At 41.7% G+C, this 15328-nt stretch overlaps 1 protein-coding gene across 1 annotated transcript in view; it reads right to left on the bottom strand.

Moving 5' to 3' along the window:
- sycp3 (synaptonemal complex protein 3) overlaps window positions 1-4719 on the bottom strand; it is a 65599-nt gene extending 60880 nt beyond the window's left edge. The window contains exons 1-2 of the mRNA XM_020535676.2: window positions 4628-4719; window positions 370-449 (exon numbers count right to left, since the gene is read on the bottom strand). The gene's annotated coding sequence lies outside the window, so the exon portion shown is untranslated. The remainder of the gene's footprint in view (window positions 1-369; window positions 450-4627) is intronic.
- Between the last annotated feature and the right edge of the window lie 10609 nt (window positions 4720-15328).

Genomic DNA, 15328 nt, shown 5'->3' with positions numbered 1-15328 from the left:
AAGAGTTTTTCAAAACGCACTGGTTGATTGGCTACCAATGAAGGTCCATGAACATTGGGGTGATAGATCATTGGGAAGTAAAGATCACACGTAAAGACACAATCTTGGATGCTTTTAAAGAAAGGTAAAATGTGAGAGATCAGGAAGGTTTGCATTGGAATAGTCAACTCTACATAGAAACATAGGAGCAGCAGGAGGCCATTCAGCTCTTTGAGCCTGCTCCACTGTTCATCACGATCATGGCTGATCGTCCAACTCAACAGCCTAACCCTTAAGCAATAAAGATGTGAATGTGGGTGTCAGAAACAGATGATGTGAGAGGGGGTGAAGTTGAGCAATATTATGGATGTGAAAATAGGTGACGTTTACCTTGGAATCAGATTCTTCTTTACTGACTTGCCTGGTAGAAGGATCACGCTGGCTGTTGGCAAAGCAATATTTCCAGTATCCTGCAATTAATTAATTACAAATGAAATTCTCACTAGAATCTTCAAATAAAGCAGTACTAAAATGCATTAAAACCAACACCTAGGCTCAGGGTGACATGTGGCAAGAAACATTCATACAAGTGCCAGGTCAGGACCATCTCTAAGAAGAGAAAATCTAAATATCTCCCCTTGATATTCACCAGCATTACCATCACTGAATTCACCCACTATGAGACCATAAGATATAACAGCAGTAGGCCATTCAGCTCATTGAGTCGACTCTCCCATTCTATGAGATCATGGTTTATCTGATAACTCTCAACTTTACTTCCTTACCCTATACCCACAATTCTGACTCATTTACTAGGAAAAATCTATCTCAAACTTCAATATATTTAACGATCCAGCCTCTGCTGCCTTCCATGATAACGAATTCCACAGGCTGACTACTCAGAAAAAAAAATCCTCATTTCTGTCTTAAATGAGTGACTCTTTACTCAGATTATGCCTTCTGGTCCTGTCAAGCACCCTAATAATCTTAAAGGTTTCAATAACAGTTCCTCATTGGAGTACAATGAGTACAATCCAACCTACTCATCTCCTCGTAAGAAAATCCCACCATACCTGTAATCAACCTAGTGAAGTTTCTCTGAACTGCCACGAATGCCAGTTTATCTTTCCTTGGATTAGGGGATCAAAACTGTTCACATCTAGACAGCCATATATGTATTGTGGCTACAACAGATTCAGGATCATGTGGCAAGTAACTCATCTTCTATCTCTACAAAGTCTATCCACTACCAACAAGGCATAAGTCAGGTATGTGGTGGAATACTCCCTACTTGCCTGAATGAGCGCAGTTCCAACAACGTTCAAGGAGCTTGATACCATCCAGGACAAAGCAGCCCACTTTCATTCACACCCTCCACCAGCTACAGGGGCAACATCGTGTACCATCTACAAGATGTACTGCAGCCATTCAAAGGCTTCTTCAGCAGAACTTTGATGCCTATGACCTCTACCACCTAGAGGGACAAGGGCAGTGATGCATGGGAACACCAACACTTGCAAATTCACTTTTAGAACGCATATTGTTTTGACTTAGAATTATACTTCACTGTCACTGAGTTAAAATTCTGGAACTCTCTTCCCAACAGGACTGAGAATGGATCTACAGTAGTTCAAAAAGGTTCAAGAACAATAAATGCTGGCCTAGCCAGTGACACCTATATCCTGTCAATTAATTTCAAAATAAAGGCATCTTCTTAATGGTAACTGTTTTGTTCAGCCAAAATCACTAACTATACCTTTATATACCCTTTGGGGCTGCATGGTGGCAAAGTGGTTAGCACTGCTGTCTCACAGCACCAGGGACCCAGGTTCAATTCTAGCCTCGGGCGTCTGTCTGTGTAGAGTTTGCACATTCTCCCTGTATCTGCTTGGGTTTTCTCCAGGTGCTCCAGTTTTCCTCCCACAGTCCAAAGATTGCAGCTTAGGTGGATTGGCCATGCTAAATTGCCCATAGTGTTCAGGGATGTGTAGCTTAGGTGGGTTACAGGGGGATGGGTCTGGGTGGGATGCACTGAGGTTCGGTGTGGACTTGTTGGGCCAAAGGGCCTGTTTTCACACTATAGGGATTCTATGATTCGATTCTATTCTATGATATGGTAGCCACACTTAAGCTGCTTATTTTTCCTTAAAGCATTTGTGAGCAAGAGTGATAGTAACCAAAATCTGTCAGAAGCTGTCTGCTGGCTTTTCCTTTCCCAATTGAAGAGAATGAGCTGTTCTAATTGGCAGTTCCCAGAGTGTTGAGGAATTTGAATGAAAGTCCAAATGCAGAACACAATCCTCTGGGGAATTTCAGTTTGACTAATCAAGTATTCTACTCCTGAAATTTCCATAGTGACAACCGAGTCAGCCTTAATTAGTCATCTTGGCCCAGCTGACTCTTCAGATGATTCTAGTTCAAGTCCTTCTGCAAATTTCAAGCACATAATCTAAGTGTCGCTCCAATGCAGACACCGTGTGGGAATGAATTAGTGTACAACAATATTACCATTAGGCCATTGCTTCTCCTCTTCTTGAAACATTCAACAGTATGGGCCTAGTGCTGACAAGTGAAACTTCTGTAGATTTAATGTAATTATGGCAGTACAGACTCAATGGACAGAAGGATCTCTTCTGTGTTGCGTGATTCTGTGATCCCTGGCATTAGTGATATCCTTATAAAATCTACGAGCACCATGTTGGACCCCACTTCCCTGCGCAGCTGGAACACATTAACATTATATATCTTCACCTCCCAATTCCTCCTCCTCATCTTGCTCCTCCTCTTCATTCAATTAACTGTCTCAATCAAAATCATCAACCTGTTCAAGGTTCAAAGCACTTTCTGAGTTATTTGCATAAAACATAACATTATGCAAGACCCTTGTACAGGCGTCCATTTCAAGGCACTACCTGACTAGTACTAGAAATGCAACTTCAGAAGCCTGATGGCCTGCTTCATGGTCATCTCTAGTGCAGAGACACCTTTGCTTGTACCACCTCTCTTTGGGGGTTACACAGAGGGTTGGGTAGCAAAGAGACATCTCCTGGCCAGTACATGTCAACTCTGCCTTTGTTCATTCATGTCACGCAGAATTTGTAGTTAGGAATTTCCTCATCCTTTGAGGTTTATAATTACTGTACACATAGAAGATCAGGCACAAGAAATTACACCTTCTCTGTAACGTGAAATGTAAAATCTTTCATTTCTCTGAGGGCCAACACAGCCATCTCAAATTAATACAATCAGCCCTTCAGGTTGTTTTATTACATTACACACAAACTTAATAAACCATGACATGTCCCTCATGTTTTATGTTTACCCTTCATTGCCCCCTCAAGGGTCACGATCTCTTCCCCCACACACTCTTGTACTGCCCATTGTACTCTGTCTAATTATCTCATGCCAGACCTCATGTTTCATTTACCAGGACAGCCCACACTACATCCTACTGCACTCTTTCCCCTCTGTCTCTCCCTCATGCCGTGCTCTGCCTCCCTCACACTCTTTATCACTCACACTGCACATTCAATCTCCCCCTCCTTCTCCCTTTCTGCTTCCTTCACTCCTCTCTTTCCCTCATTCTTTTGTCCTCCCTCTCCATTACACTTTCTTCATACCCCTCACAATTTCTTTCTCTCCTGTCCCTGTCCCCTCCACCTGCATATTCCGCCCTCACCAGCACATCCTCTCCTTCATCCCTCTCTTGTTCTACCCCCTCATCCCTCTCTCTTTCCTGTCATATCCCTCTAACTCCCCTCTCTTCTTTATCCCCCCACCTCCCTCTCTCATTCCTCCTTCTCTCCTTGTTCTTCCCTCTCACATTCCCTCCTTCCACACCCTCAACACCTCTCTCACCCTCCCTCTTTCTTGATCCTCCCACTCTCTCATCCCTCCCCCTTTCTCTCTCATCTCTTCCCCTCCCATTCCCCCTCTCCCTCATCCCTGCCCTCACTTTCTCATCTGTCTCTCTCATTCCTGCCACCTCTCATCCCTCCCTCCCACACATCCCTGTCTCATTCATCTCTTTCTCCCAACACACCCTGTCTTTCTTATCCCTTCTTGCTCAATCATTCTCTCTTGGTTCTGTCCGCCCCTCCCTCACACTTTCCATGTTCTGTCCCCCTCATTCTGTCTCACTCACTCTCTCTCTCTCCCCGCCCCTCACAATCGACACCCTCACTCACTCTCTCCCCACCAGCAATCTCTCTCTCCCTCCCTCTTTCTGCCTCACACTCCCTCAGTCACTCTCTCTATCCCCCCCTTTCCCTATCCCTCACTCGCACTCTCTCTATCCCCCCCTTTCCCTATCCCTCTCTCGCACTCTCTCTATCCCCCCCTTTCCCTATCCCTCACTCGCACTCTCTCTCTCCCCCCCTTTCCCTATCCCTCACTCGCACTCTCTCTATCCCCCCCTTTCCCTATCCCTCACTCGCACTCTCTCTATCCCTCACTCGCACTCTCTCTATCCCCCCCTTTCCCTATCCCTCACTCGCACTCTCTCTATCCCCCCCTTTCCCTATCCCTCACTCGCACTCTCCCTCCCTGACTCACTCGCACTCTCTCTCCCTCCCTCACTCACTCACTCGCACTCTCTCTCCCTCCCTCACTCACTCGCACTCTCTCTCTCTCTCCCCCACTCACTCACTCAGTTTCTCTCCGCTGTCGGTTTTTTTCCTTTCCCGCCACCAGAGCCTTCTCACGAGGCGGCGAGTTATACTGACGGCTTTTGGAAACCGCAAAGAGACGCGCAGTAAACTCCATCCCTCCGCATGAACAATATAACACGGTCTTCAATAATGATAGAGTCACTATTCATAACAATAACTAAAAATACCATCAATAATAATAGTAACTATTAATAACAATAATTAATAATGCCATCAATTATAACCTCACTATCAACACCATCGTCATTCATAACATCATTATCCATATTAAAACATCATTATTCATAATAATCATTGTTAATATGTACTATTACTATTAATAACATCATTAATATCACATATAATATTAAATTACTAATAACATCTCTAAAATTAATGACATCACTTTTAAAAATGTCATTATTATCAGCTCCATTCCATTATTATTCACAATAATAATATCATTATTAATAACTTCATGTGTGATATAATAATGTTATTAATCATTGCATTATTAATAGTGATGTCATTGTTATTATGAATAATATTCATCAGAAGATAGTGAGTTTCATAACATCATTAATAACACTGCTCACCCAAGTAATAATATAACATCATCATTAAAAACAAAATTTATCAGCTCTATCAGTAACATAACTACCAATAACATCATTATTAATAGCATCATCTTTATTAATAACAACATTGTTCTAAATAACATCATTATCATCAAATCCATCCCACTGCTTGCTCAATTCCAATTAATATTTTTATTATTAATAGTAACATCATTAGAAATAATATTATTAATAACCCACTCACTCCCTCATCAACAACATATTGTAACATCTATATAACGTCATTATTATTGATAACACCCTCCCATTCCCCATTAACATCATTAAAAATTAGATCTGTATAACATCATTATTAATAAAATAATTATTTATAACATCATTATCATAAGATAATTATTAATAACATCATTATTAATAACACTGTTCACTCCATCCTCATCACAGTATCATTATAACAACAACATTAAAACATCATTATTAATAACATCTACATAATATCATTAATTACACCGTTCCCACTTAGCATGTGCTAGATGCCACATGTATTCACAAACAAGACCTTGTTCTGTATAGGCAAAAGGAGATTGTACATATATTACACCGTTTTCAACAGGAAAGAGTGAAGTAGCTGGCTAATCCCAGATTCATTCCCCGTGGTAACACCTTGACCAATTTGAGTCTACCTGCCTGGTTTGGGATTAATCAATTAGCTGAGATTGATACTTAACAGTCTCTGATGAATCTCCATGGTCGAACCAATCAGCATCCTCTTCTCATGCCATATAAATTGGTGTTCCCTTTCAAAGTTTGGTTTCTTGTCGGACAGTCCTGACAAGTGCAAGTTGAAAAGCTTTGGTGTTGTGTTTCCTTTTAGCAATGTTTGCTTTCTGTTCTAACAAGCAATTTTTTAAAAAATCTGATAACATTTCTATGAAATGACTTGGGAGGCTTTACTACATTAAAGGAGCTATTTAAATGCAAGCTGCCATTATCTTTGAGTCTTGTTGCTTTACTAAGTTCCTATGTGGAGAGGAGGAGGAGCACCATACTCGGATGAATGTAATGCATGTTTGCATGTCATGTTGATGGACTACAGCTCCCAGAATATACGTTGTATTGTCTTGTTCTTCCACGAGAAAAAAATCAACTTATTCAGAAATGTTATGACACACACTCGAGCACAGGGACTTGAGCCTAAGCCCCTTGGTTCAGAGACAGGGGCACTACCACTGCACCACAAGACCTCCCTCTCTCTTTCTCCATTCTGTAGAGCTCAGTTGGCAAACCTGGTCAGTCCAATTATCTCTCACACATATCAATGCAGCTGTTTGGTGACCAATTCTGCTGACTTTAGGATAGAGTACAGCTGACCGTGAGGGGTGACAAATTGTAGTGGTGATTTTGGGGAAGGGAGATGATATGGAGAGTCTCAGGACAATTAATTGATGACTTGGCCCAGAATATTATACACCAAGGCACCCCTGCTTGGACAGACAATTGTTGAGAGCACATTGTTGACCTAACACCAAAAGTGCACAAGGAACAAGTTACTGTCTAATGACCCCTATCCATGAGTTCTGTCACCTGACTTGGCCACGGGCCTTCTGTCAATTCTTGATATCTACTTAAACATGGGTGACTGGATCTCCTTTAAAAGCATACCTACCAGTGAGAGCATTTCCTTCATTAAACCAGAACAACATTAGTAGAGAACTAACCTGTTACTTCAGTAATAAAAAAAACTGCATGCACTTGCTGAAACAGATCATAAAGCTGACAGACTATAAGGGGAGGCGATGGACTAGTGATACTATTGGTGGACTGTTAATCCAGGGATCCAGGTAATGTTATAGGGTCCCAGGCTCAAACCCTGCCACGGCTGATGATGGAATTAGAATTCAGTAAAAAAATTTGGAATTAAGTATCTAATGATGACCATGAATCCGTTATCGATTGTCGGAAAAACCCATCTGGTTCACTGAAGCCCTTTAGAGAAGGAAACTGTCATCTTTGCCTGGGTCTGGCCTACATGTGACTTCAGACCCACAGCAATGTGGTTGACCCAGTGTAGATGGGCAATAAATGCTGGCTGAGCCAGCAACGTAGTAACCCTGTTAATGAATAAACAAAACCTCTTAAATTCCTAGTGTTAGCTGTGGCTCAGTCACTTGTATGTTGAGTCAGAAGGTCAAGGATTCAAGTCTCATTCCAGAGACTTAAGCTCATAAACTGGGCTGACATTTCACTGTCAGATTGAAGGAGTATTGCACTGGTAAAAGTGTCTGATCGTTAAATGGGTTTGAATGGAGAGATCTGGAGGTTTTCACATATAAACCTCCTAAGGTGTCATGAAAAGTTCAGAAAGTTGTTGAAGGATATAGCTTGCTAGGCTTTATAAATACAAGTGTAAAGCATAAAAATAAGGGAGTTCGGTTAAATGTTTCTATGTCACTCGTTGAGTCTCTAATGTGTTAAGCGTGAGTAACATACTTAGGGAATGTGGCCAAAGCTTTGCAGAGGAGATATAATGGAAAGGTTCCAGGGATATGGAACTTCAGATATGCGGCAATACTGAAGACGATACTATCTTCTTGAAGGAAAGAAGGGTAAAGGGAGGTTTAATAATGGTGTTAAAAAAGGCTTACGTTTATATGAGATAGCAAGAACTGCAGATGCTAGAGTCAGAGTGTGGAGCTGGAGGAACACAGCAGGCCAGGCAGCATCAGAGGAACAGAAAAGCTGACGTTTCGAGTCAGGACCCTTCTTCAGGAATGGGCTGTTATGAAGGGTCCCTCCAGCTCCACACTTTGTTATCTCTTAGATTTATACATCACCTTTCATGACTGCAGAGTGTCTCAAAATGATTTTACACCCAATAAAGTACTTTTTGAAGAGTAGCAACTGTTGTAACATTGGGGATTTGGGGATTTTGATGAATTTGATAAGAAGAAACTGCTTCCAAACTGTGTGAGGGTTGGGAAGCAAAGATATAAGATAATTGCCAAAGGTCTAGGTGAGGAAAACTTTTCGTACAAATGAATTGAGTTATAATTTGGTATTTAAGGTGGCAGAAGCTGATTCAACACAAGCAACTTTCAAAACAGAATTGGATAAATATTTGAAATGGAAAATGTTGCAGGGCTGTTGCAAAACTAAAGAGGGGCTTTTATTTCAACCTTTTCTGGTTTGTCAGGTTTACTTTGGATATCAATAACCTAAGACAGTCCCAACAATAGGATGTAGCATATGAGACAAAATTATGAGATAAGATGGATGGCTGGAGTCTCTTTTCCAGATGAAAATGTCAAATATTAGGGACACAGGTTTAATGTTAGAGGTGGGAAGTTTGAAGGAGATATCCAAAGATTTTTGTACAGAGGGTGGTAGGTAGCTGGAACGTGCTGCCAGGGGAAATGGTAGAAGATATGATAGCAACATTTAAGAGGCATTAAACAGACACATGAACAGGCAGGGAATAAAGAGAAATGGACCATGTGCAGGCAGATGTGATTAATTTGGAATAGCATCATGATCGGTACACATATGGTGGACTGAAGGGCCTGTTCCTGTACTGTAGTATTCTATTTTCTATGTTTGTTTTTGAAGCAAGTACACTACAAAATTACAGCAGAAACAGCTAGACGTCACATGTTTACTTTACAATTGCAAGTGACCTGGTTTACATGGATTTGTCCAAGATCCTGATCGAAATACATAGAACTGTACAGAGCAGGAGTGGGCTCTTCGGCCCATGATGTTGTGCTGAAAATGAAACAAATCCCTTCTGTCTGCCTTTGGTTCATATTCCTCCATTCCTTGCATATTCATGTGCTTATCTAAAAGTCTCTTAAACACCCCTATCGTATCTGCCTCCACCACCACCCCTCTGACAGTGGGTTCCAGACTCCTACCACGCTCTATGTTAAAAACTTGCCCCTCACGTCTCCTTTAAACTTTCCCCCTCTCACCTTAAATGCATGCCCCCTATAGGGTGATCAGCCTGCTTCTTCCCCAGCTCTAATCACTGATCAGATAACTCCTGATCCTGAGCTAGCTAGCTATTGCTCTGAGGCATATCCTCTTATACTCCCTTTCCACACAAACAACCTGTGCGATCAAGCCTTGACACTGTCCACTCCTCAGCGATTACTCACACTTCTCACATAAGCTATTTTCTAGCAGCTTTTGTGTTGTGCCATCAGCCATATGATATTGACACATAATCCCATGATCAGCCACACTTTATTTTTGATAACATACGGTACAACTATTGCACTGCTTCTGTTTTATATCAGACCTTCTGCCAGATACACATTGTCACCAGTACAACTCATCACTTACTGAGCTGTAAACACACGTATCCTTTCAGAAAACACAGAAAGCACTTAAGACATCATCCATCTGATTCAAACATCCATCCTTTCAAGAGAACCACCTTCATGTGTTTTTATCACTTTAGCTGTCCCAGCTAATTTAGACGTATTACCTACAGAGGAGAAAGAATTGGATAGCTCCTTTAAAGAACTGGCATGGGTACGATGAACTGAATAGTCTCCTTCTGTATTTTATGGTTCTATAAAACTGAGGCTCTCTGGTGGATATGAAACATCTCATTACACTGTTTTGAACAATGGCAAGGGGGATCACCCTGGTATTCTGACTGATATTTATCCCTCAAGCAATGTCACCAACAGATGATTTAGTCATTATCACATTGCTGTTTGTGGAAGCTTGCCGCGTGCAACCTGGCTATTGTATTCCCTGCGTTGCAGAAACAAGTATTCATCAAAAATACTCAATTGGCTATGAAATGATTTAGAATGTTCTGAGTTCAGGAAATGTCTTACACAAATGCAAGTTTATTATTCCCTTAGTTTCTGTGGATTCATTTATTTACAGCTCTTGGAGTCCAATGTTAAGAAGGGGAGGTCAAACCCTTCTGAAAATTAAAATCAAAACACAAGTCCCCAATCTGTTACGGTGGGAGTAGAGGTCCCCTTCTAATAACTAAACCCGAAATACCCGGAGAAGCTCACCTCACCTCGCCTAATCTGTTAAAAAGGGGAGGTTAAATGAAAGAAAATCCCTGATATTCACTTCATAATCAACAAGTAACAATTTATTTATTTAACTCTAACAGTGAACAAATTAACAGAATGACTAACAAATCGAATAATTCCCCCTTAACTACTAACTATTCCTTAACTGAAAACAATTCTACTGGTATGCTGTTCCAATAAACACAAGTCCCACTTATATAAACACAAGTAATAATAAAAATGAATTAAAACTTATACTCTCAAAAGTACAGCCAGGTTAAGTCTTCGAGACTGTTAGAATAGGATAGAACCCCTACAGTGTGGAAACAGGCCCTTTGGCCCAACAAGTTCACATCGACCCTCAGATCATCCTACCCAGGCCCATCTCCCCAAAACCCACCTAGTCTACACGTCCCTGAACACTACAGGCAATTTAGCATGGCCAATCCATCTAGCCTGCACGTCTTTGGACTGTGGGAGGAATATCATGCAGACATGGAGAGAACGTGCAAACTCCACACAGCCTGAGGGTGGAATCAAACCCAAGTTGCTGGAACTGTGAGTCAGCAGTGCTAACCACCGAGCCACCATGCCTTCTCCACTGATCCTTTTGTCAGATATGCTTTCTGTGCGAATTCTTTTGTCAGGAATCTTAGATAGGAGTGCTGTGGTATCTCTATGAATAGATGGTGCTTTCTCAGAGAGCTTAGAGATTTATGTGAGAGGCAGATATTTATTCTTCAGATGGCAGTTTGTTCTCACACCGATTTTCAAAAAACCCTGTTCTTATATACCCCCAATGACCTGTCAATCTTCTTATAATAGGATTGGTCAGAGGTTGTCAAAACCATCAGATTTAAATTCAATTGGTTTCAATCTTTAAGTGCTTGGTTTAATTAATTGGCTGATCTTCAAGCTAGTTGCCAAAACATCAAAACAAGCCTAAGGTTTCCAATCACACAGCCAATTGATACACATTTCCATTTCAGAACTGGCTTACCCCTTCAGCTGCTTACAGATACATTTTCGTTTAAATTTCCAAGCTTAGAAAAGCACATCACCTCTTAAGGGGACTCCGCACTCTTCCCCCCTATCATTTTTACAAACAAATTCTAACTTCCTGCTTTCCCATTTACAAGTACTTTACAAAATGTTGTGACATCAACAAGAATGTGCAGTGAATTTATGTCAATTCCCTGACTTTAGCAATGTTATCTCTGTGGGGGAAGGTACATTGTACTTCCTTTCCTAGTTGGGCATCGTAAGGTGAATTTTCAAGCTGATATCACTCTGTTCTTGATACAAATTCTGAAAGAGAATAGGAAAAAGGAAAGTGATGCAGAAGTCAAACAGTGAGAGTACTGTCTGATGACCAATGTATCTGTAACAGGCTGGAATCAGTTCTGAAATTGTGCCAAATTAGCTTGGGTGAAACTGTCAATTCAACAATATGACAGTGTCTACGCAGAGTCCTGTGCGCATAGCCAATACCATCTAATTTATAAGTTTATATTTAATTTATTTATAATTTATAAGTTCCATATATGGTTCCATCTAATTTATAAGTTATCCTCAGAATGTGAGTGTCACTGGTAAGACCAGCATTTATTGCCCATCCCTAGATGGCCTTAGAAGGCTGTGTCACAGTTTGCTAGGCCATGTAAGAGGGCAGTTACAAACTAACACGTTGGTGTGGGATTGAAGTCACCTTTGGGCAGGCTGGGTGACTGACTTTCTCGTCTAAAAGTAGTGAATAGGTTGCGATTTTATGACAATCTAACAGCTTCAAGCTCACTCTACCTGAAACCAACTTTACTTTCTTTTAAATTAAATTCAAATTTGGTAAACCTTGAAAACATGTTTTCTCTTGTGTTTTAGGCCAGGCCTCAGGCTCTAATAATTAACATGTAATGTTAACAATTAACATTAACATGTAACAATTACACCAATTAACGCATCATGAAGTTTGTACAGACAGCACTGATTGTGTGGCTAAAAAGTCAGCTGACCTAGCTGAGGCAGAGCTCATAGCAGGATCCATGGGAAGTGAGATTATCATCTCTCTGACATTTCACAGAGCTTTCAGAAGTTTTCCTCATGATCTCTGTTTAGGATTCCCCTCTACATTTCTCAACAAGACCATTCATTGATTCTATCTTATTTCCCAAGGTTTTTCCATGATGCTGTCTCTGTGATTTTCACCTGTCCCACTGCTAATGCCACCATATGTCTGAATACCAAAAACATTTTCCCATCTCCACTTTCCCCAGGAATGGTTTCCTTTGATGCTCCAGATCCCTCTAGCATCAAAACTACTTCAATGTCTTATCTTTGTTCTAGACACTTAGCAATCCTCTGGTCTGATTCACAGAGAGGGGACAGAATAAGACTGTGAGTCGCAAGTTATGGTCTTTGTTGGTAGTAACAATATGCAGATTTTCAGAAATCTGGGAAGAAGTTAAAGAAAGGAGATCGATGATATTAATCTCTGGATTACACCCAGCACCACAAGACAGCAAGTGTAGATATAGGGAGACAGCAAGGGTCAATGAATAGCTTGAGGGAAGGCTTCAGATTTTTGAGGCATTGGTACCAGTTCTGGGGCAGGAAACACCCACTCTAAAGGTATTGTTAAGGTTAACTATCCTACACGGGTTACAGAAGGACTCAGGTATGCAGGTTAACTTCAAGTTTAATCAAACATAGTCAATATTAGACTGGCTAAACAGAATTCTGTCTGATATTCAGTTCTGGCTCTGTTCCATATATGTCAGATACATACAGGAAAGCATCAACCTTTATAAGTCCACAATCACATTCTTTACATTTCATTCTCATACAATAAATAAAAATCTTCCATTCTAGGAAGGGCCACCAGAACTGAAATGCTAACTCTAAATTTTTCTTCACAAATGCTGCCAGACCTGCTGAGCTGTCTCAGCAACTTCTGTTTTTGTTCCTGATTTACAGCATCTGCAGTTCTTTCAGTTTTTATCTTCCATTCTAGGTTTTTCACTTATCCTGTCTACAGGAATCTCTTTAGTCTCCCCTCTTAAGGCTGATACAAGCCTGAGAGTGTACCAAGGTTCCTCTTGAGACATTTCTGCTAAGAAATACCCTTAGAGTTCTCAAGGTTCATGTCTACTGAGATGTGCCTTGCAGTACAGTCGTCTTACTCCTGTTTGAATCCCATTTTATCAAGTCTTATTTAATTCCTACAATGAATGGCATCTCAGTAGGACAGTGTGCCTTTGTGGAAAGGCTCACCAGGGCTGTTCAGGAAAGTTGAAATTCAATAAGTGACAGAAAAGGGCATCAACATATAAAATTAGAGAAGAGGGATAAGCTGCATACAGGAGTGGGAGTTTTTGGCATTACTGAAGAAAGACATCTTAGACAGGAGCAGAATAAAAGGATCTACAAAGAATACAGGGACAGGTTAATAATTCCCATGGGTAAATACACAAGGTGAGGTAAGGTTGGTTAACTACAAGCACAAATAGCTGTCCAGGAATATGATGTAGCGACAATGGTGTAGGGGAGGCGATAATACCTAGTAGTATTGTCACTATTAATCCAGAAACTCAGCTAATGTTTTGGGGATCCAAGTTTGAATCCCCCATGGCAGATGGTGGAATTTGAATTCAATAAAAAAAATCTGGAATTAAGAATCTACTGATGAACATGAAATCATTGTTGATTGTCAGAAAGACCCACCTGGTTAGCTAATGTCCTTCAGGGAAGGAAATTGCCATCCTTACCAGGTCTGGCCAGACCCAGACTGACATGTGACTCCAGACTCACATCAATGTGATTGACTCTCAACTGCCCTCTGAAATGGCCTAGCAAGCCATTCAGTTGTACTAATCGCTACGAAGTCTCAAAGAAACGAAACTGGACAGATCACCTGGGATTGACCTAGGCACCAGAAAAGACAACGGTACAAACAGCCCTGTTGACCCTGCAAAGTCCTCCTCACTAACACCTGGGGGCTAGTGCCAACATTGGGAGAGCTGTCTCACAGACTAGTTAAGCAACAGCCTGACATAGTCATACTCACAGAATCATACCTTACAGACAATGTCCCAGACACCACCATCACCATCCCTGAATGTGTCCTGTCCCACCAGCAGGACAGACCCAGCAGAGGTGGCGGCACCAGAGTTGGGAGGCAGTTGCCCCGAGAATCCTCAACATTAACTCTGAATCTCATGAAGTCTCGTGGCTTCAGGTTAAACATGGGCAAGGAAACTTCCTACTGATTATATTGTACCGTCCTACCTCGTTTGCTGAATCGGTATTCCTCCATTTTGAACAACACTTGGAGAAAGCACTGAGGATGGCAAGGGCACAAAATGTACTCTGGGTGGGGGATTTCAATATCCACCACCAAGAGCGGCTGAGCAGCAGTACTACAGACCAAGGTGGTCGGGTCCTAAAGGACATAGCTGCTTTAGGTCTGTGGCAGGTGGTGTGGGAACCAACAAGAGGGAAAAACATACTTGACCTCATCCTTACCAATCTGCCAGCCACACATGCGTCTGTCCATGACAGTATTGGTAAGAGTAACTACCACATGGTCCTTGTGGAGATGAAAACCCACCTTCATATTGGGAATAACCTCCATCATGTTGTGTGGCACTATCACCGTGCTAAATGGGACAGACTTTGCACAGATCTAGCAACACAAGAGTGGGCATCCATGGGGTGCTGTGAGCCATCAACAGCAGCAGAACTGTACTCCAGCACAATCTGTAACATCATGGCCCGGCATATCCCCCACTCAACCATTGCCATCAAGCCAGGGGATCAACCCTGGTTCAATGGAGAGTGCAAGAGGACATGCCAGGAGCAGCACCAGGCATACCTGAAGATGAGGTATCAACCAGGTGAAGCCACCAAACAGGACTACTTGCAGGCCAGACAGCAAGTGATAGACAGAGCTAAGTGACCCCACAACCAATGGATCAGATCTAAGCTCTGCAGTCCTGCCACATCCAGTCGTGAATGATGGTGGACAATTAAACAACTCACTGGAGGAGGAGGCTCCACAAATATCCCCATCCTCAATGATGGAAGAGCC

Source organism: Rhincodon typus, chromosome 25, assembly GCF_021869965.1.
Source record: "Rhincodon typus isolate 14 chromosome 25, sRhiTyp1.1, whole genome shotgun sequence".
Taxonomy (NCBI): domain Eukaryota; kingdom Metazoa; phylum Chordata; class Chondrichthyes; order Orectolobiformes; family Rhincodontidae; genus Rhincodon; species Rhincodon typus.
Note: the sequence above shows the minus strand (reverse complement) of the source record. Positions and strands in the feature narration are given on the sequence as shown.